This window comes from Mirounga leonina, unplaced genomic scaffold (genome assembly GCF_011800145.1).
Source record: "Mirounga leonina isolate KUSES-001 unplaced genomic scaffold, KU_Mleo_1.0 Mir_82, whole genome shotgun sequence".
Taxonomy (NCBI): domain Eukaryota; kingdom Metazoa; phylum Chordata; class Mammalia; order Carnivora; family Phocidae; genus Mirounga; species Mirounga leonina.
Window position 1 is genome coordinate 53,031,502 of NW_023270825.1, and position 23,063 is coordinate 53,054,564.

Consider the following 23,063-nt stretch of genomic DNA (forward strand, 5'->3'; position numbering starts at 1 on the left):
TTCTTTAATATAGTTAAAAAAAAAATCAGGAACAATTCTATCTTGACATAGAATTGAGATACCTTAAACTCAATTAGTCTTTTGTAGGCAGAATAATACCTCCCCACCCCCAATTTGTCCATATCCTAATTTCTAGGAGCTGTGACTATGTTACCTCACACTGTAAAGGAACTTTGCAGATATGATTATGTTAAAAACATTGATAAGGGTTGATTACTCTGGATTATCTGAGTAGGTCCAATCTAATCACATGAATACTTAAAACTCAAGAACCTTTTCTGACTATAGTCAGAAGAAAATATGATTATGGAAAAATGTTCAGAGAGATGCAATGTTGCTGACTTAAAAAATGGAAGGAGGGGATTACCACGGAATATAAAGTGTCTTTTAAAAGTTGGAAAGTGCAAGGAAATGGATTCTCCACTAGAGCATCCAGAAAGGAACATGGCCCTGTCAACACATTGATTTTAGTCTACTATGACTTGTGTTGAACTTTTAACCTAAAAAAAATTTCATATAAAAAATATGCATTGTATTAAGACCTGAAGTTTATGTAATGTTTTAAATCAGTGGCAGTAAAGTAACACCCAGTCCAAAATAGAATCTATGGCTCTACACTCAAACTGCATTCTCTCACACAGTTCTTTTCCTTATCAAGGGCATTCCTCTATCTTTGATATTTATTTTTTCCCCTATCTTGTAAGTTTCATGAGGCCATGACCAATTTGATCAACAGTTTTCCCTGGTTGACTGTAAGTCACATAATATTGTATGGACCTCATTTACCTTATCATAGCTATATGATATATCTTACATGTTTGAAATAATGAGCCTGCAAATAAATATTTAATAAAGTTTCTTTAAAGCCTAGGATATTTGTTTACATATTAGGGAAATTTATTGAGGTAAGAATGCATATTTCAGTATTGCTCCTTGTTCCTTACTCCTTCTTACTTCCAAGCATATACCACGCCTTCTGCATTTCTTTACTCTAGGTATTTTTGGCAGAGCAGAAAATGGTATTTGCCCGGAGTTTTTGTTGCTGACTTTTGTATAAGTCTAAACTTACCAATGGGGTTGTTCTGGAATATATTTTTGCTGTACTCCTAAGAGCAACAGAAGAGGGAAAGGATAAAATTTCCAGAGACAACAGAAAAGTAGAAAATTGAGAGGTGGGATGTGGGTGATAGGAGAGAGAGAGAGATATGTCCACAAATCTGTGGCACATATTTGGGGGTGATAATACTTAGAGGTGTAAAGAGGGATGACCATGTGATGTGCCTTCAAAGGCTGGATTCTGGGCCCTAAAATCCAGAAGCTGGACTGGAAACAACAGAACTCATAGCCTATGGGGCTTTACAGAATGTACAATGAGCATCTCAGCAGGAGCAAAGGTGGACTGCTGTCCATCACAGATTTTTTCCTGCCACCGCGGCCATATGTCGAATACTAGAACTTTAGGATAATCTGGGTTAACGGACTGAATATCTTACCTATCTGGCAGAATAAGGACACAGAATTGGAATTAACTGATACCAAGGAAGTAACAATATGCCTAAGACACCTGAGCAACTATATTAAAATCTAACATGTTAAATAATACAAGTATACATTTTATATTCCCTTCAAATGATGCATTGCTACATACTGAATATGAAGTATTTCAGCACTCAACTTGCATATCTGTAAGGGATAACTCTGATGAAATATATTCTAATGATCTCATTTTCCTTAAAAAAGATGACTAAAATATATCTAAGGATCCAATCAAAGAAAATAGACAATAGAAAACCACTGTATAGAGTAAATAGTTAAAGAATGAGAATTTGAATGAACAGGATACTGGAGTCAGGTAAAATTGTAAAAGTAGGTAATAATTATGAATGAAATAAAATACTTATTGGAGAGAATAAAGAAATGACAATTGCAGTAGTTATCTCCCATTCATATTTGAGGGCAGGAACTAGAATCAGGGTTAGTTGGATTGTTTTAAATACTTTGAAGAAAAAGTATTAATAAGGTGTATATCAGATTCTTAGGGGGATGGAAGAAATAAAGAAGAAACACAGGTTAAGACTTTCATAGAGAGGTACTGCTACTCTCTAAAGATTTCAGAAAAATTACTGAATTTAGGAAATAAAAATTTAATGATAGTATATATCTTATTTTTAAAGCATATAATTTTTTTAGATTTATTTATTTATTTCAGAGAGGGAAAGAGTGTAAAGCCAGGAGAATAGGGGCAGAGGGAGAATCTCAGGCAGACTCCCAGCTGCAGCCAGACACAGGTCTTGATCTCATGGCCTTAGATCATGACCCAAGCCAAAACCAAGAGTTGGATGCTTAACCAACTGAACCACCCAGATGCCCCTATATTTTATTTTTTTTTAAACTGAAGCAATATTTTTTAAACATTTTATTTTAAAGAAAAAAATGAAAAAGTTCTCAATGATTGCACACTAACAAAGGTATTAGTCTGTAATGATTCCTCCTTTCAAATTGATTTCTATGTATTCATGCTTCATAGCTTCCACTGTTCCCTGGGATATCTATTTCTAGTTGATTACCTCCTATCAAAAAGTGTTTTCAATAATTCCCATATGATATCACCTTTTACTAGCTTCAAATGTAGTTTTTGTTCTTAGAATGTTGCCCTTTAAAAAAGAGTTGTCCAATTCATCACCTTCATACCTTTGAGAAGCATATTCCTCTAATTATCCCTCCTCCTGCCACTTCTGAATGCAAAGTCCTAAAGAGTTTCCATGAGCATAACATTGTGGCTATTTATTTAAGTGAGCTAAATGGTGGTGTTTCCATGTGATGACCTGGGTTCATATCCTTACAATTCACCCCAAATTTGAGCATTTCCAGAGAATTGATAGGAAGCATTCAACTAGGGTCTGTTCTAAGGAAGGTCTTTGTAATATATTAGATAAGAAAAAGTAGAAGGTTGATGGTGTACTTTAAGTTCAAGGACAACAGCCTAACTTGGGAGGAGGAATGATTCTGAGTACTGAACTAAAATCATCCTCCTGGCCCAGTTCCCAAGGACTCATGGCTGAGTACCAGAGTAAATCAAAACTAAACGAAGTTTGGGTGCCTGGGTGGCTCAGTTGGTTAAGCGACTGCCTTCGGCTCAGGTCATGATCCTGGAGTCCCAGGATCGAGTCCCACATCGGGCTCCCTGCTCGGCAGGGAATCTGCTTCTCCCTCTGACCCTCTCATGCTCTATCTCATTCTCTGTCTCAAATAAATAAATAAAATCTTAAAAAAAAAAAACTAAACGAAGTTTGTCGTTTTATTATTACATTCACCAAAATCTTTGAGAAGGTTATCACAATCATTGGTAATCACAACTTACCAGTGATATAAGACAGCAATAAATTGACATGTCACATAATAAAAATATCTTAGCCCTTTAGGGAAACTCAATAAATTGATCTTCCTGGGCTCTTGTCTTCTGGCTAGGAAGACATTATTATATTCAATTGTAAAATGATATATAATGAATTATGTTTCTAAATAATTATTTTAATTTGTTCAGTGTGTACCAAGTGAATGATGTTAGAAAGTGTATGGATGACTGAACAGAGGTAGATTATTGGCAATATCCTGGAACTATCTTTCTGAGAATGAAAATATGTTCACAGCAGAGGGGGCACCATTGAGTAAAATGGTGCATAGAGTATTTCTGCTAATTAGGAGCCAGATGTAATTCTAGGTATTTCTGCCAATGTAAACCTTTCCTAAATTTTTCTTCACCATTAATTTCCTGCTTAATTTCCTCATTTAATTTGCTGGTCTTTAATTAAATTATATTTTTTTAATTCTCCATCTTTCTTAAGCAGGCAATTGCGGTAATACACATTGTAGAATGGTGCCCATATTCAGCTCTGCCACAGTGGAAAAATAGTTGTTGAGAGTAGGTACCTTTTCTTTCCCCTGATCTCACAGGTCTTGGACCAGCAGTCACAGTTCTCCAGATGCACTGCATCTTTTCTGTGCATCATTCAACTCTTCAGGACTCTATATCCAAGTGCTCTGGCATTACATGGCATCTGAAGAATATATAGTTGATTCAAATAAACTTTAGTAGGGGCATAACCCTAAATACCTTCCTTTAGAGAAATCTACTGGATGAAAAATAAAATTGAGTGGACATAAAACAGTAATTCCTGGATTGTATACTAAATGCTTGTATGTATTCAGGTAAATCTGATGCTTTAACACATTTTGCTCTAGAATCTTTCACCAAGAATTATAATTCTTGAAATATACTAACTTCCTCCAACCCCACCTTAAGCATTAGGCTATATTAATAACAAGTAAGTTATGACTCTTGTGTGTAATCATGCCTAATTTTTTACACAAAACATGTTACTTTTTTTTAAAGATTTTATTTATTTTTTAGAGAGCGAGCGAGAGAGAAACAGCATGAGAGGGGAGAGGGTCAGAGGGAGAAGCAGGCTCCCCACTGAGCAGGGAGCCCGATATGGGACTCGATCCCAGGACCCTGGGATCATGACCTGAGCTGAAGGCAGATGCTTAACCATCTGAGCCACCCAGGCGCCCAAAACATGTTATTTTGAAAAGCCATTTCCTTTAAGACAAAACTCAGAAAATGTACATTTAATACTACATCTAGTTCAACAACAACAAAAAAATCAAAGACCTTTTCCCTATCTTAGAAAGCCCTTTAAAATTATAAACATGATATAAATGTCCATGTGTATATTTGTGTATATATATTTCTTGTCTTATCAACATTCTCTTCTACATGCTAATAACTTTATAAAATCTTGTATATTTTCTCCCTTCTGGAAATTCCAACAGCCTCCTGTCCTCACCTTCTGTTGATTAATCTCATTTTTTTTTTTTTTTTGGTGGACAGCAAAGCAAAGTTTATTGAACAATAGCAAAGTGATCTATAAAACTCCCGAGGAGGGAGGGGACCCCAGGGGGTTGCCTAATCTCATTTTTAATGTCACTGTACCTTCTATATTTTGTCACAATCCAATGTACCAATGTTCTTCCCTTGGTTCCATTCCTGCCCCATTCCCACTCCCACCATGCCTGGCGCAGGTCTTCCTTAGAGATCTTCTTTTCCCACTCATGCAGTGGACAGACCTCCCAGACTCAGTACACAATGATGATGGATGCTGATAGATTTCTAATGGGTAATTTCTTTAGACATAAGTAATAGGAGTTCAGGTAGTGCAGTTTTAAACCAGTGGCAGTCTCTTTCATATCATTTTTCTTGAGCCAAAAGTAAAGAAAAATCAAGCCAGTGCATTGTCCTGGAAAAGTCTCTAATGTTTCTTAAAAATCTCTTCCTAATGTGACTGGAATTAAACACATAAACACAGACACACACACACCCACAACTCCCAAAATACATGCTTTCTTTAAATAGAAACAAACCAACGACACACACACAAAGCTTTTGCGGTCGGTCTGTCAGTCTAAACTAAAATCATTATTTGAAAAGAAAAAATGTTGCAACAAAACACATTTACACTAAAAAAAAAAAAAAAAAACCACCCTGTAAGATACCTTTCATTATTAGAAACAGAACTTACCCTTCTCTTCAGGGTCATCTAAAAAATTATAGACGGACTTACATTTAAATATATTCACAGAAGTATTTTTTAGTGAAATAGTGGTACAACTGCCCAAAAGCAATCCATCTTTCCCTCTAAAATGTATGAAGTATGTTTTTATGCCACAGATCATGATGAAGATGATAATGAAGATTATAATACAATGATAGCTGATTCTCTCGAAAATGACTCTTTTTTTGTCTCCATTTTAAAGATTAAAAATACTTAAGTACAGCTATTGAGTAATCTTACCAAGTTACATAGTGTACCATGGCATTCATTAAACTATGAATACATTTATAAATTATTAGTATGATAAGCAAAATACTAGCCAATTTTATAAACAATCATAGATTAAATATAAATAAAAGCTCTGTGAGAGCCAAGGAAATTTCTCCTAACACTATATCCTTATTCAACTTCTTGCTGTATTATTACCATTTCCTCAGTATTTGCTTTGCTTTCTAAATATTTTATTCACAAATACTCTCCAGTTAAAAGATTAAACATGTCATAAAAAGAAACTTTCTCTAAATAATAAATTATGTCTCTAATTAAGGAAAAATGTAGAAGTCACTATAATTAGACAATTTTCATCCAAACAGTTTATGTTGGACAATTTCTATAAGCCCATAAGCCATCTAACCTTTACAATAATACTTGGTATCTAAGCTCCCAAACTAAATTGATATTCAAACTGAAAATTCACTTTTTTCACAATGAAAATTCATAAGTGCAACTATAACCAAGGTTTGGGACAATATTTATCAGCTGTAGTTTTAAAGTCACATTACTTTACAGATATCAACCAACTATTTTATGTAATTCCTAGCCATTCTTAGAAAAAGCAATTTTTTTTTGTTTCATGAATGTAATAAGATGACATTTCTAATCATGTATAATATTTTTAAAGTTCCATTGCAATTGAAAGGCTAATGCACAACTATTTTTCATAAACAAAATTGAGATTTTTTTTTTTTTTTGACAAAGCCATTATCCCCCTCGTTGCAGTCTCAAATGCGTTTGAGGGTTTCCCTCTCCCCCTTCTATTATTCAGAGCAGGGAAGCCAATTCAAAATTTAATAGTAAATCACAGATAGTCTAAAAAGCCCATTTTTGTGGCCTATTTCTGTTGCTAGTGATTGGTTTAGTATAGGCATGTGGTGCAATCCTGGTCAATGAGATAAAGAAAAACATCTATTGAGAGACTGCTTGAAATTGTCCCTTTAGTCATACAAAGTTCAGTAAGAGATAATTCCTCTTTTTCTGATGTACATTGTCATCTCTGTATTTTATACCTGTAACTATATTTCTGATCTTGTGGTTATAGTAGCTGGAACCTAAGGACAACTTTAACCCACTAAAGGTGGCAGGATGGAAAGATGGTAATAACTGGGGCCATGATGATGTGATTGTGTTGCTAAATTAATCAAATCTGGAGCATACTTTTCCTTGAATCTTACTTACATGAAAATGAATTCTTACTTATTATTTGAGCCTGTGGAGTTGGAGTTTTCTTGGTTTTGCAGTCAAAACATTAGAATAGTGAATGCCTTCATCCTAGATTTTACATTTTATTTGTAATCTCTGTATCCATGGCCCCACCAAGTTTTAAAAGTACTGCATAATAAATTCTATATTTGAATGCATAATCATTAAAAGCAACAATTTCCAATTTATATTCCAAGATTCAGATTCACCACACCCGAATTTAAACCTATTTAAACAATATATAATAATATTATATATATAGTTATGTGTAGTATTTTAGGGATCATATTTTAGGGATTTTTAAAATATTGTTAGGAATAATACAAATTTAGTCAGCTGAACTATAAACTATAAAAATTTATTTGCATCCTTCTGAAATATCTTGCACAGAGTATATATATATAGTTAACCAAAAAAGCAAGCTGTTTATCAAAGAAATGTGTATTATATTTCTGTCTTTGAGAGGTCTAGAATTTGTAAGGATGTGAGAGGATCAGTGGCAGCCAATTCATGAGATTTAGTATAAATATTTAGTACTATTCAAGAAATAGTACACATATATCCCAAAAGCATTATGTATAGTCCTGGGGTAGTGGTTAAGAAATGATCTGTGTTAAATGTAGCTCTGTAATGTGGAACTCATTGGCTTTGTGACTGAGGGCTCATTACTTACTGGGCTATGTGACTGAGAGCTTATTACCTATTAACTCTTCTATGGCTTATATTCCTTCTTTTTGCAATGGATATAATAATATTCCTATCTCTTAATTGTCTCTTAGGATATCTGAGAATTGGCATTCAGTGCATGAATAATATACAATATGCAATAAATATGTCATTTTGGAATGCATATTGGCTATTTTATAAATTTGTGGGTTTTTTTGCTTGAAATGATTGTAATGCAAATAAATATGCTTCCTATAGACTATTAGTTTCTGATTTCTTTTAAATATGTAAATCGATGTCATCAATTTAGTTTGTGTGTTTAATCAATTATTTCGCTGCCATATTAAATGGTATTCAGATGAAGAGAAAATCTTTTGTACCCACAAAAATGTTATCATTCATGTTTTACTGCTGAAGATTCATAAAATGTTCTGTGAAAAATATAATTTAGGTGTTTTGAAATTTTCAGTGTTGAACCATGAAAGTACAAACCCTTTTAAGTCATGATGTTAGATACTGGAAGAGAATTTGACCTTCAGTCAATTTTCTATTTATTTTCTCTTAGAAGCATTAAAGTAGAATATTTCTTATGGTAAAATTGATCACTTTTAGGTATGTTGCATTTGGAATGAGAGAATTATAAATATTTGGTAGGAAGCCATAATTTTGAACAATCCTGATTGCAGCAAACTTTGTAACTGGCCTGTCCTTTGCTGAAACTTGAAAACAACACCAGTGGAATTGTTACAAGAGATAGTTTCTGTGAGGAATAAATATTAACCCAGGGTGACTTCTGTATCTCCCCAGTGTAAGTTTCCTTTCATTCCCTCATCTATGACCTGTCATCTGAAGAACCAAAGACAATAGCTTCTGGGGGCTACACAGACTACTTGAAGAATACCTATGCGTAGAATGTGCATCACTGCCCCGAGGGACACTTGTATTTTCTGACCTGAACTTTTCTTTTCTTTTCTTTTCTTTTTTTAAAGATTTTATTTATTTATTTGAGAGAGAGAGAGCTCACGAGAGGGGGGAGGGTCAGAGGGAGAAGCAGACTCCCTGTTGAGCAGGGAGCCTGATGCGGGACTCGATCTCGGGACTCCAGGATCATGACCTGAGCCACCCAGGCACCCAAGACCTGAATTTTTCTAAGTGAATCTACGTCAAACATGGCCTATGACATCCTGTGAGTCTGAATGTTTAGTGGACCCTATGAAAACTCCCAGGGGCATATCAGTGTGATACTATAGATATGTTCCTTTAGAAATTCATAGTTAATTATTTCTTTACCAGAAATCTTAAAAACATCTCTAACATGAAAACAGAACTTTTAGTTAGATAAATGTTATTAGATATAGCATATTAGGTACTATATATCTCTAAGTTATCTTGGTAGGAACTGGAGAGATACAAAAAGAACAAAAAGAGACCTTTACTTTTTGTTAAATTATATAAAGTTACAAGAGATTTTTGCCCTTTAAAGAAACAAACAAACAAACAAAAAGTGAAAATAAGCCAAATAAATTACCAAATCATAGTAACTTTTAAAACTCATTAGAAGGTTTATGATGAATTTAATTCCAGAAATTTAAATGAATTTCGGGGCACGTGGGTGGCTCAGTCAGTTAAGTGTCTGCCTTCAGCTCAGGTCATGATCTTGGGATTGAGCCCCCCATTGGGGTTCCTGCTCAGTGAGGAATTTGCTGCTTCCTCTCCCTCTGCCCCCAACCCCCCTCCCCCTGGCTCATGCTCTCTCTCTCTCTCTCATTCTTTCTCTATCTCAAATAAATAAATAAAATCTTTTTTAAAAAAGGAATTTAAATTAATTCAAAATATTAAGGCCCATTTTAGGTGGGAAGGGTCTCATGGCTGTTTTCACTGGTAAAATGGTGGGAGAAGAAGGAATCCTGTGGAACCTCAGCTACAAAGCAGGTGAGCAGCCACCTCCAACTTTTTATCATTGATCCTCAATGAGTATATGGGTAATACACTGAAGGCTAGGCCAGGCCATGGAAGCTAAGAGATCAGCTCATGGGGCACATGGGACCTCTTCCAAGTATATAAATTATACCCTCAAATACTCGGGACCGGTCAGCAAGATGAGAGATTAAGCTAGAGCAGGTATTAAAAGGCTAAGAGAATCCCCCAACATTCTTAAAAACTGGACACTACACTATGAGACAAAAGAGATTTCTTGAGATTATTCCCCCCTTAAAACATTCGAAGCTAGTGGTAAACTGAATCTATCAAAAATGCATAATGCCCCGGCTCAGCTCAACTACAGAATAGAGTGACATAGTATCACTATCAACCTGTCAGAGGTAAGGACATACTTCTTTTTATTATTTATTCCAGTCCCTCTGCCACTTTACATACAATACCTAGCATACCATAAAAAATTTAAAGTCTCAAGAAGAAGCAGGAAAATGGGACCTAACATGAGAAAAGTAAACATTAGAAACAAACTCATAGGTGGCCCTGATACTGTCATTTTCAGACAGAGAGCTTGGAATAACTATAAAAATTATATAAAAGTGTACTGTAAAGGTATATGTATTAGTCAAGTTTCTCCAGAGAAATAGAACCATATATGAAATGTATCTATAGTAAATATATATTGATTATATATATATATATATATATGTATATATATACACACACACACAATATCTCAAAGGAGATGATAAAGAGATTTGTTACAGGAATTCACTCACATGGTTATGGAGGCTGAGAAGTCCCATCATCTGCCATCTGCGAACTGGAGAACCAGGAAAGCCTGTGGTATGATTCAACCTGAATTTGAAAGTCTGAGAATTAGGGAGCGACTGGTATAAGTCCCAGGGTTTGAAGGCCAGAAAACCAGGAGCTCTAATGTCCAAGAGCGTGAGGAGATGGATGTCCCAGCTCAAGAGGAGAGAGAATTCATCCTTCTTTTTATTCTTTTTTTTTCTATTATTTTTATTCTACGGAGGCCCTCGATGAATTGGATGATGCTCATCCACATTGGTGAAGGCAGATATTCTTTACTCAGTCTACTGATTCAAATAAATACTAATCTCTTCCAGAAACACTCTCACAGACACACCCAGAAATAATGTTTTACTAGCTATCCGAGCATCCCTTAGCTTTGTCAAGTTGACACATAAAATTAGTCATCATAACATACAATACGTATAAAGAGATGAAAATTTCAGAAACCATAAAAGCCAAAATAAAAATGTCAAAAATTAATATGTAAATACACTATAAAAATAATTCACTTGATCATCTTAAAGTGGTCATTTAATTTTCTTTTGGACTCAACAGAGGAAAGATCCCTGAAACTGAAAACAAAAATAACTGAAACATAAAGATAACAAAGAGTGAAAAAGTATAACAGATTATTTGGAAATAAATGGAACAGAATTGTGTGTGTGTGTGTGTGTGTGTGTTTTATTGGAGTACAAGATAAAGAGGCGAGAGACAGAGTATTATTTGAAATAATGAACAAAATCCTTCCAAAGTACATGAAAAATATTACAGAGATCCAAGAAGACTAACATATCTTAAGTTTAAAAAAAAGTAAATAAAATCACATTAGGTACATCATTCTAACTGCTCAAAAACAAAAGACAGAGAAAATCTTAAAACATCCAGAGTCTAGCACAAGGAACATTACATAGAAGGAAACAACAATAAAAAGACTACTTCTCATCAGACATATTGACGGCCAGATAACAAAGAAAAGACTTTAAAGTGTTAAAATGGGGGAAAAAATGAAGCTATCTACTTACAGTTCTATAGTGGGGAAAGCACTGAGTAGATATGAAGGCAAAATAACAAATTTTCAGAGAGACAGAAGCTGAGAGATTTCATCTCCGCAGACCTGTACCAGAAATACTGAAAGTTCTTCAAACTGAGAGAAGTGATTACAGATAGAACTTCGACTGCAGGAAACAAATAAAAAAATAAATATTTGGATAATTATGAAATACCTTCTAAAAGTTAATTTATGCACAAATCATAACTACACATGTGTGCATGTGTATATGCATGCACATGTGTGTACATATATATACATAATCATTTATATACACATATATACACTAGTGACTATTTTAAGGATATAACATGGGATTATTACATATGTAGAAAAACATAATGATAGATAAGAGCTCAAAGTGCATGAGGAGGATAAATGGAACTCAATCTAATGATATTATTTGAAAATAGACTGAAGTTAAAATACCTACTGGAATCTCTGGAGCAATTTCTAGAATAATCCAAATTATTTTTTTAGTATTTTCTTTATTTATCTGAGAGAGAAAGCATGAGAGAGAGAGAGAGAGAGAGAGCACAAGCAGGGGGAGGGGTAAAGGAAGAGGGAGAAGTAGACTCCCCGCTGAACAGGGAGCCTGATGTGGACCTGATCCCAGGACCCTGGGATCATGACCTGAGCTGAAGGCAGACGCTTAACCGACTGTGCCACCCAGACGCCCAATCCAAATAACTTTAACTAAAAATTCATCGAAGACATAAACTGAAATGCTAAAAGAAATTGACTAAACAAAAAAGAAAGTAGAATATAAGAAATAGGAAAAAAGATGGAAAAAATAGACAACACATGACAACGTGGTAAATCTAAATTCAGGCATATAAACACATTATATGTAAATGGACCAAACACTTCCATTTAAAGACAGATTGTCATATTGAATTAAAAAAATAAGGTGCTGTTTAGAAGAAATACTTCTCAATTAAGAAACCAGACCAGTTGAAAGTAAAATAATAGAAACTACATTCTATGCAAATGATAAATATAAGAAAACTGGTGTGGCCATATCAATGTTAAATTGAGTAGACTTGAAGGCAAAAAGATACACTAGAGATAAAAAAGCATATTTTGTAAGATATGTAAGTGAATTTTGTCAAAAACTTATATGTATGTATGAACCTAAATAAATATGTATGTATATGAGCCTAAATACCGAACTTCAAAGTATAGAAAAATGTAACTGACAGAAATATAGGAATATTAAAAAATCCATAATCATAGTTGAGAATCTAAAAAAGAAAGAAATGTGGTTACTACCTCCAAAAAAGTCTTCAATTTGGTAAAAGGAGCAACACATATCAAATCAACACTAATTTATCTCAGAATATGATAACGCTAACCTAGAGTTACAGAGTGCTATGAGGACACAGAAAAAAAGTGAAAATCTGAATTAAATTTTTTTTGGATGGATGTGAGGATGAGTGCTCTAGATAAAGACAGTATTGGCAGTAGCAAAAACACAGGGTAAAAAAAAGTCAGAAGGCATTTGCAGCTTTACCACTACTGTGATCTACATGGAGAATAGCATGTTTGATAAAGAGCGGAATAAGAGCTGAAAAACATATTGTAACCAAATATATCAATTTATTAAGGAACCAAACATTTATACTTCACATTTTGTTCTGCATGAATATAACTATGAAAATTATAACTTGCAAATTTCTTCCACCACAAAAATAATAAACCATGTTCTATGCTTATGCTATACCAAATTGAAGATATTAAAAGGGACACAAGTTATATTATGTAAAATGTTGGAAATGAAAATTTACCTCCTAGAGTCCATACAATAAAACACTTCAAGAGATCTTGTTAGATCATTGAAATAGACTTCGGTAGGGCTGGAGATGATGGTAACTTGATTACCAGGTGTTTTCATATTTTATCAAACCCCGTATTCATCTATGAAACAACTTACATTTCCAAATTACTGATGTTAAGAAGAATCTTGACTTAATCAGAGTTTAAATACCTGTGGAAATCAGCAAATGAGCCTTGCTAACATAAGACTATAAACCAGAAAAAAAAAAAACTACCATATTTTGTTAAATCTGGAAAAAACAGTAAGAAGACACTTAAAGGTGGTTTATAATTCCTTAGTTCTCAAGTGAGAGAGAGATTTTTCCAAAATGTCTTGTACTACTGAGTGTCATATCCAAAGGATCTAGAGTCATATGAAAACAACAGCAGGAACTTATATTTTCCTATAGTGACTAAGGTCATATCCATCCCAGGGGTCCAGGGGAGGTGAGGCTCCATGGGGAAGTCAGTGTACAGACTTTTGTTATTATTATCATCATTGTCAGCATCATTATTCAGTCTTAACCTACAGTCCAGGGAAGAGTAGTAGAAATGAGAGGAGGAAAGTAAGAGAAGTGTTAGTCCCAACTGAGAGCATGTAGATTATGTGACTTTATTGTGGGCTTTTTTTTTTTTTATCTCTTAAACAATAAAAACTGCACATCAAGATGCCAACAAAGCAGAAGACAAAACAGACTTGATAAGAGGACATTAGATTCTGTAAATCCATTTGGAAGCTGTGCCTTAACTCAGTTCCTCTTCCTTTACCTGTACAATCTTTAAATCAACATCAGCTTGAATATAACAGCGCCCTCCTAGAAATGAGTAATATTTACAAAGGGTTCAGTAGAGCCATTATGAACAAGTTTTTACAAAGGGAGGTAAGCAAATCAGGAGATATTTGATAAATATGTAATCTATACCTATGACAAATATGTCCTCTACTGGGTATACACAGAAGTGTGTAGGATGTGATATTCTTTTTTGCTATAGGAATATTTTTATTGTGGGCATTTGACAATCCTGGGAGGCTTTCAGCAGAATAACATTGTGGTGTTTTGATAAATATTGAGAGAATAGAAACATGAAAATCTGCGCCAGAATATCCAGATGGCACTAAATAAGTATATAGTCTATGTCAGGAGCATAAGAAAAGGATAAACATTTGGGGAAAAGAAAAAACAAAAACGTATTTAGTACATACTTTGTGCTCTGCCTTTCATATGTTACCTCAAGTAATTCTTATAACATCTTATCAGTTAAAGGTTATTTCCATTGTATCAATAAGGGAATTGAGAAATAAGGGTTTATTTGTTCTGTTCAAGATCACACACATTGTAAGTGGAGAAACCAGGATTTGAAACTAACATTAATGAGTCTCTAAAACCATTATGACATTCTTGAATAAAGAGAGATGCTGGTGAAATAAATGGAATTCTCTCTGATTTTATTTGAGCTTTGAGGAAGAGACAGAGATACACTTAACTGTAGAGTTGTTATGGTGAGCATTGTGCCACTAACTAAGGTAGAACATGGAGAAAGAAGAGTATATTTTAGGATTAAAAAAATCAAGTTTGTATATAGCACGCTTGAGATGTTCACAGGGTTTGAAAGTGAAGATTTCTAGAAGTACATTGGAAATATATGTAATACATTTAGTAACTATGTTATCAGGGCTTCTAGAAGGCAGTTTATTAATTAATATAGTTTGGTACATGAGTGATATTGACCTTATAAAAGTGGGTAAGAATGCCAATAAACAGAAAAAAAATGTAATGGGTTTAGAACACAAGGGCTAAGGATAGGAAATTCAAAATAATGTTTAAATTGGTCAAAAAGGAATCTGGAAAACGCAGTAGCAGAGAAAGCAGTACCACAAAATGTACCAAAAGCTAGAAATTGAGGGCTATTAAAATCTGTCAAATGTTACCAAAGGATCAAGTGGTTGAGATTTTTTAAAATATTACTTAATTGATTTTTTGACAAGTAAGGAATGTCAAACAAATAAATATAAAAGTTAGTGTTCCAGAACTTCAAGGCTAAAAGTATTGAAGTGTGTTGATTTAATTGGATAGGAAAAGTCAGTGCGAAAGAGGGAAAGGTTAGGGATGGTGAAGCTAATATAAGTCATCAATCCAAAGATGTTTGAGTCATGGCTCTGATTATACTTGAGTTGTGAAGAGTGGTCACTTGTTAGAGTGTATAGGACTTTTGAGACTTGTACAAAGTTGGCTGTAACTGAAATAAATTATTTCTGGAGAAACAGTTTGCTCTTAGAAGTAGCTGTGACTAAATGAATTTGTGATTTATGAGACAACAGAGGTATCTATTTGAATCCAGTCTTGCTCCTTAAAACTAAAATAAATATGACTTCACATAACTATACAGTTTTAAAAAGTCATATGGCATTAGTACAAATGGTTGTGTGCTTATATTCAATGACTAACTGATGTAGAAGAGAGGACAAAATAATTAAAAACTTGGAAGTTTATCAGAAAATAATAAATTGAAAACTTTTTCAAGTTTGAAAGAAATTGACAATTCAGAAAGTATCTCTTGACTCTGTTCCTATGTGGCACCACATTATTTTCTAGGCTGTGCTTACATTTTTCTCAAAATATGCCACTTCTTCTTTTTTTTTTTTTTAAAGATTTTATTTATTTGACAGAGAGAGACACAGCAAGAGAGGGAACACAAGCAGGCGGAGTGAGAGAGGGAGAGGGAGGAAGCAGGCTCCCTGTGGAGCAGGGAGCCCGATGCAGGGCTCAATCCCAGGACCCTGGGATCATGACCTGAGCCGAAGGCAGACACTTAACGACTGAGCCACCCAGGCGCCCCCAAAATATGCCACTTCTTAAAGGAGTCACTTCCTGGTAAGTTTTGCCTGTTGACTTACATGCTCTCTGCAAAGCAGGGATGAAGCTCTTTTTTACCTTTTTTTACTACTGTGTTTCTCAACATTTTTTTCATTATCACCCTCCACAAAGAGACTTTTTAAACATTTTTTTCCTAATTGCCTCCATGAACTGTTAATATCACAAACACACTATCTGTTATGTGTTGTATACATATCGGTGTGTTCTGCATTTAAAAAGTAAGATTTTTTTTTTTTTTACCCTCACACACGAGCAATTTTTGACCCTTCAGGAGTCATCTCATGCCATTAAGAATGCATGATATACCTCATGCAATAAGCAATGTGTGATGCTTTGGTGATGGTGTGATGTTAAGAAAGCTATACAATTAATCAGTAGTCATAGCAGTTTTGTTTTTAAGGAGCCAAGTCAGATGTTATCTTGAAATCAGGAAAACAACTTAAGCATACTTTCCCCCAACATTTGGAAATGTTGGTTTAAATACTTAGTGAATCTGAGGCATCATTGTGAAACACAAAGTGTTATGAAATGTAACCATATTTGAAGGAGTATAAACATAGAATTATATGTAATTTTTAAAAAGATTTTATCTATTTGAGAGAGAGAGAGAGAGAGAATGAGCAGTGGGGAGGGGCAGAGGGAGAGAGAGAGAGAAAGAGAGACACAGACTCCCCGGGGCTGGATCCCAGGACCCAGAGATCATGATCAGAGCCTAAGGCAGACACTTAACCGACTGAGCCACACAGGCACCCCTGCAATTTTTTTTATAAACATGAGAGATCTAAGGTAAAATAAGCAAATTATTAATTCAAAAATATTTATTGAACACTGGACATCTAGCTGAGGCTAAAATGGAAACAGGCTGACCTCAAGGAGACTATTGCCTAATGGCTGAAAGAGCAGCCCAAATCAGGTTAGTAAAGATCAAGTTCAAAGGTACAGCGAACTATGAAGATTTAAATTGAAAATGCCCACAGACAGACCGGCTGGCACAGGGGACAACTGGCAGGCTATAACACGTCCATGGGCATGGCAGATTCTAGATCCTGAGGTGCCAGAAGTGAAGAGAAGCAGGCATAAAATCTGTTCCTCGTAGGAAAGCAGTTGGCAAATGTCAAATGAGAGCAGTTAGTAGTGAGGATTTCAAAAAGGCAGGCTGGGTCACATCCAGGGTTTTTTGTTTGTTTTGTTTGTTTGTTTGTTTTTTAAGGAGGAAGCGACGATCATAGAGAAAACTGCTACTAGTATAAGAGAGTTAAATAAGTCAAGTCACAGTTTGAGGAATAAAGCAGCCAAATATCCAGACACAGGAACCTGGGTTAATAGAAGTAGAGACACAAAGGAAAGGAGTTTAAGCATTAGATGTCTACAAACTTGTGATACATAAGAGACAAAGAGGAAGGAGACTTGTGGCACCATCAACAGTGTAACAGCCACTGATAGAGGATTAGGGACTACCTTCCTTTACCTCTTGTTTTATGTTTCTTGGCATAAAGCACCTGTGGAGAGTGACAAATAACAGAGCACCTGCAAGGCAGGGAGTTGATGGCAGCCATGACTTTAAGAGAAAACTTGCCTGCGCGTCCCAGAGTCTAATCGCCTTCACCATTCTATCGTGTCAATCCCCAACACTGAATCACTCCTTTTGTTTTCTCTGCAATTGCTCTCAAACACTATGAAACAAAATAAAACAAATGAATTATATTGGCATATAACTCTAACTCTAAGTATCAGTTTTAAGTGGACTAATTTCCTCAAGTATGATAAATTCCCTAATCTGAGCACTATCCCAAGTATAAACCTACATTCGGAAACCTGTTTTATGTACCTCACAGTACATCGTATGTCACGGTTTTTGTGAAAACAATCCCACCGCTGTTAAATATTCCATGTTTGTCTTCTCTAATAGATGTCAACTTCTTGAGTAAAATAGTAATACTCTGTAAGACCATAAATATAAGGCTGTTCCATGTTTTAGTTAAACTATCTTATAAAGTGTTGCAAAGAGCTTTTATTGCTATAAAGAAAAATAACTTTGATTAGCTCTTGGAGGATATGTCATGCTTGGTTTTCTCAGGGGCCCTAGCCTACCCTCAGCCACCCCAGATGATCACTACTCCAGACAACAGGATCCTGTGGGTCCTGCATCTTTAGCCAGTGAAGCATGTTTTTGGCATCCTTATTCAGAACTTAGAAATCAATTTCAAAATATAAAAATATAGGGTAAAAGCATTAATCAGTACTATATTTTATATATTTTAAGGATTAAATTAGGCATCTGTGGCTTAACTTCGATGTACTAATCACCACTGTGTATTTTGAGAAATGGATTCGGAGTTCCAAAGATCAATTTACAAATGATTTTTTTGGCAGAAAAACTGTTTGTCTATGGAGCTATATCCATAGTTGCCTAAAATATATTTTTTCACACGTTGTGTATGGCAGTCTCATTAAACCCAAGCATACTATTGCTACTTCAAAGAAAATTCTAACTCTCAGTGATTCTGGCAAGGCTTTGCAATATTCTAAGCCAGTTTGCAAAGCCTCAAACAAGTATACATGTCTGTGCTTAGGCAGCTTTAACTTAGATCCCTAAACTTGTTTCAGACTACTTCTTCCCCTCCCTGTCAGAGAACATTTAGTCAAAACCAAATCTCTTGCCGACTCTGAGCAAAACTCTCCTAGGCTGTCCTTTGTCACTCTCCTGGGGATATCCAGGTGCTTTAATGGCTGCTTAACCAGACAGGATTTTGGAAAATGTATTCTGAGCATCCCCAGTTTTTTTCTAGCACTGTCTTTCCTTTACCTCCTGTTTTTGTGAGCCTGTTTGATAATACCTACTTTCTAAAACCAAACATTAATCTAATTCACAGGTAGTTTTATGAAGCTGGGACCTAAAGAATGGTATGCTAATTTGGCTTCCTTTTGGGAAACATAAAGCAGTTTTTTTTTTTTAAGGTGAGGTACAGAGAACTAGATAACACTGGTAGCTTTTGTTCAAGCATGACTTTTTTAAATAAAAATGATACCTATGGGGGCGCCTGGGTGGCTCAGTCGTTAAGCATCTGCCTTCGGCTCAGGTCAGGGTCCCAGGGTCCTGGGATCGAGCCCCGCATCGGGCTCCCCGCTCGGCGGGAAGCCTGCCTCTCCCCCCTCCACTCCCCCTGCCTGTGCTCCTCTCTCAATGTGTCTCTGTCAAATAAATAAATAAAATCTTAAAAAAAAAAAAAATGAGGGCGCCTGGGTGGCTCAGTTGGTTAAGCGACTGCCTTCAGCTCAGGTCATGATCCTGGAGTCCTGGGATCGAGTCCCGCATCGGGCTCCCTGCTCGGCTGGAAGCCTGCTTCTCCCTCTCCCACTCCCCCTGCTTGTGTTCCCTCTCTTGCTGTGCCTCTCTCTCTGTCAATTAAATAAATAAATAAGGGCGCCTGGGTGGCTCAGTTGGTTAAGCGACTGCCTTTGGCTCAGGTCATGATCCTGGAGTCCTGGGATCGAGTCCCCCATCGGGCTCCCTGCTCGGCAGGGAGTCTGCTTCTCCCTCTGACCTCTTCCCTCTCGTGCTCTCTGTCTCTCATTCTCTCTCTCTCAAATAAATAAATAAAATCTTTAAAAAAAAAATGATACCTATGGCTGAAACAGATGTTGCAAATTAAACATCAACATAACGACATGTTGATTCTTTATATACTCCCTATTGTACAAGAGTATATAACATTTCTGATAAAATTGTTTATATAAAAAGCTAATTATTTAAAAAATTAATGTTTAAGAAAGAAAATATGAAGTCTAAATTAGGGGCAGTCAGATTGGAATACCTGTATACTTGTGTAGTGTCCAATTTATTTTATACTTTTTTTAAGATTTTATTTATTCATTATCCCATTTTTGTGTGTTCATCACACACACACACACAAAATGGCTATAGGGATTCTTTGTTATGACATCTGCCCAAGTACTCATCTTCTGTTCATTGTTCTTTCTTTCTTTCTTACCATTAGAAAACAGCAATTACTTAGTTTTAAATTAGTAATTAATCAAATAAGAATATTTTATTTTTAGCATCCATACATTTTTAAATATTATCAATGTTTAAATGTGCTAAATATTTGGGTGGAAAGAAGAGGAAGTGTGACTTATTATTTTATACTGGACTTTGCTGAACTATCTTGAAGCATTTGAGATATGGATTGATTGATCTTTGAGATCTCTATTGTCAGTATTTATAATTATAAAGTAACATTTAATAGGTTGATATAATAGAGAATACTTTTTGTACTAGAAAACCTGGCAGTAGAAAGCCATAGAAATATGATACATTTGTCAAAACAATAAGGACAGGCTTATACAGCCTGCTTTTTTAAAGATTTTATTTATTTGACACAGAGAGAGAGAGAGAGCCAGAAAGTACAAGCAGGGGAAACAATAGAGGGAGCAGGAGAAGTAGGCTCTCGGCTGAGCAGGGAGCTCAGGCCGGGCTCGATCCTAGGACCCTGGGATCATGACCTGAGCCGAAGGCAGACGCGTAAGTGACTGAGCCACCCAGGTGCCCCAAGTCTACTTTTTTTTTTTTTTTTTAAGATTTATTTATTTGACAGAGAGAGAGTGAGAGAGGGAACACAAGCAGGAGGAGTGGGAGAGGGAGAAGCGGCCTCCTGCTGAGCAGGGAGCCCAATGAGGGGCTAGATCCCAGGACCCTGGGACTATGACCTGAGCCGAAGGCAGATGCCTAACGACGGAGCCACCCAGGCACCCCAAGTCTGCTTTTTAAACTGAGTACTGGAGTATTAAAAATGCTACACAGGGGGCACGTGGGCAGCTCAGTCGATTAAGCAGTCAACTCTTGATTTCAGCTCAGGCCATAATCTCAGGGTCGTGGGCTCGAGCCCAACACTGGCCTCCTTGCTCAAAGAATCTCTGCTTGAGATTCTCTCTCTCCCTCTGCCTCTGCCCCACCCCACTCATGTACATGTGCTCTTTCTCTCGCTCTAAAATAAGTCTTTTAAAAAAAATGCTATTCAGATTCCTAACTTTTTAAGTTATACAATGTAGGTAGAAAAGTGTTGCCAAACTATCTAGATTTTAGAAATTCAAAAGATCAGTTGAACAAATCCTCTAGAAATGTTAATTTTAACTAATTTGACCTGATAGAGAATCTAATGGAGAGCTTCTAGTCTCTTTAGCTCTGTACTAACGATGGCAGTGGCTTAAGGAAGTATAAATGAGCTTTACTCAGATAATAGCCCTTGTGTGGACTGCCCTAATGAAGGCGTGGTTGAATAGCAGCCTCTATCTTTAGAATCATCATACCCAATGCCTGAAAATGGGGAAGTTGATCCTGAACCAGAAACTATCTTATTAGGAATGTCTCCAAGTTAGGTTAAGAAGATAGCTCAGCAGTGCTAATTCTTGCGAAGCTACATATTCTAAACCCCTATAAATGGGCTCCATTTGTAGCTTATCCTCTTACTTAAAAAAAAAAAAATATATATATATATATATATATAATTTAGATTGTAAATACATACATGTATATGTGTGTGTATATATATATTTTGTACAAATTTTGTACTAAGAAAGCTACCATAGATAAAGTGACCATTTAGGTGACAGAATGACATTATATGTAGTAATTACATGAAAATGATTAAATATCTACAAAACATCAATAATACATGCAAAGGAGAAATAAAAAGATAGTAACCTCAATGTAAAAACGGGCAATAGATATACACAGAAAAACAAATGCCAAAGTCCACTGAGTACATAAAAAGGGGCATAAACACAAACTGAAAATGCAAATTAAAATGATATATAATCTTACACCTATTAGTTGGGGACAAATTTAAAAGATGGAGGGTGCCAAGTATCAAGGAATATTGGCTGGCTGGTGGGAATGAAGAATAGTGCAGTCATTCTGGGGGGAGAATTTAGGTGCTAATTAGTGAAACCAAGTTTGTACTTATACATGACCAGGGTGGACTCACTGATATTCTGAATATTAATAATAATATGCTATCTTTGCCATGTTTTCTATCTATATGTTTTAACTATCTTGAGGGTAAAGAGGGCAGATTTGTTCTTGAGAATATTTTTATTTCTGGCTTGTCTTTTCACCTTTTGACTTTTTGCCTTACTTACCTTGTCACTTGATAGCTATACATGTGTAATTCCTAAACACATCTTATTGCAAACATATATCCTTGCTCTCACCTTCTCTTTTTACATGTCCTGCAAGTAGAGAAGCTAATCTGATTCATATCTCTGCTCAAATATGACTCCCCATGTCCAGATATTTTCCTTCTTCTCAATAGTTACTGATCTGTGCCTAGTCTTTCTTCATCCATGGTTACAGCATTATTCATTAGAAACAGAGAGGCTGTAATATATACATGCATATAAGAGGCTCAGACCAGGGATGTCTAGCTGGAATCATCAATACAGAGGTGGAGCCTGGGAGCTCTAGGGCATGTCCAACAGCTGATGTCAATATTCATTCTGTGAAGTCTAAACAAACACTGGGATAAATACAGGTAGCTTCAGGTTTTGTGAAAACTGAATATTTATAAAATTTTGGTTGTTGTTTTTAAAAACGTACAAAATTATAGATATAAAATCACATATTAAAATATTCATTTAGAATGAGAAAAAATAACTACAAAATAGAATTTAAGAAAAAGGTTAATAATTTACCACAAACTTGAAAATATCTAGAAAAATACAATTTTTGTAATAATTAACTTCCTGATATACCGCTCAGACACATTTTTCTCTAAAGATTTGGATGTACAATCTTTGATCACTTCATATATTCTTGTC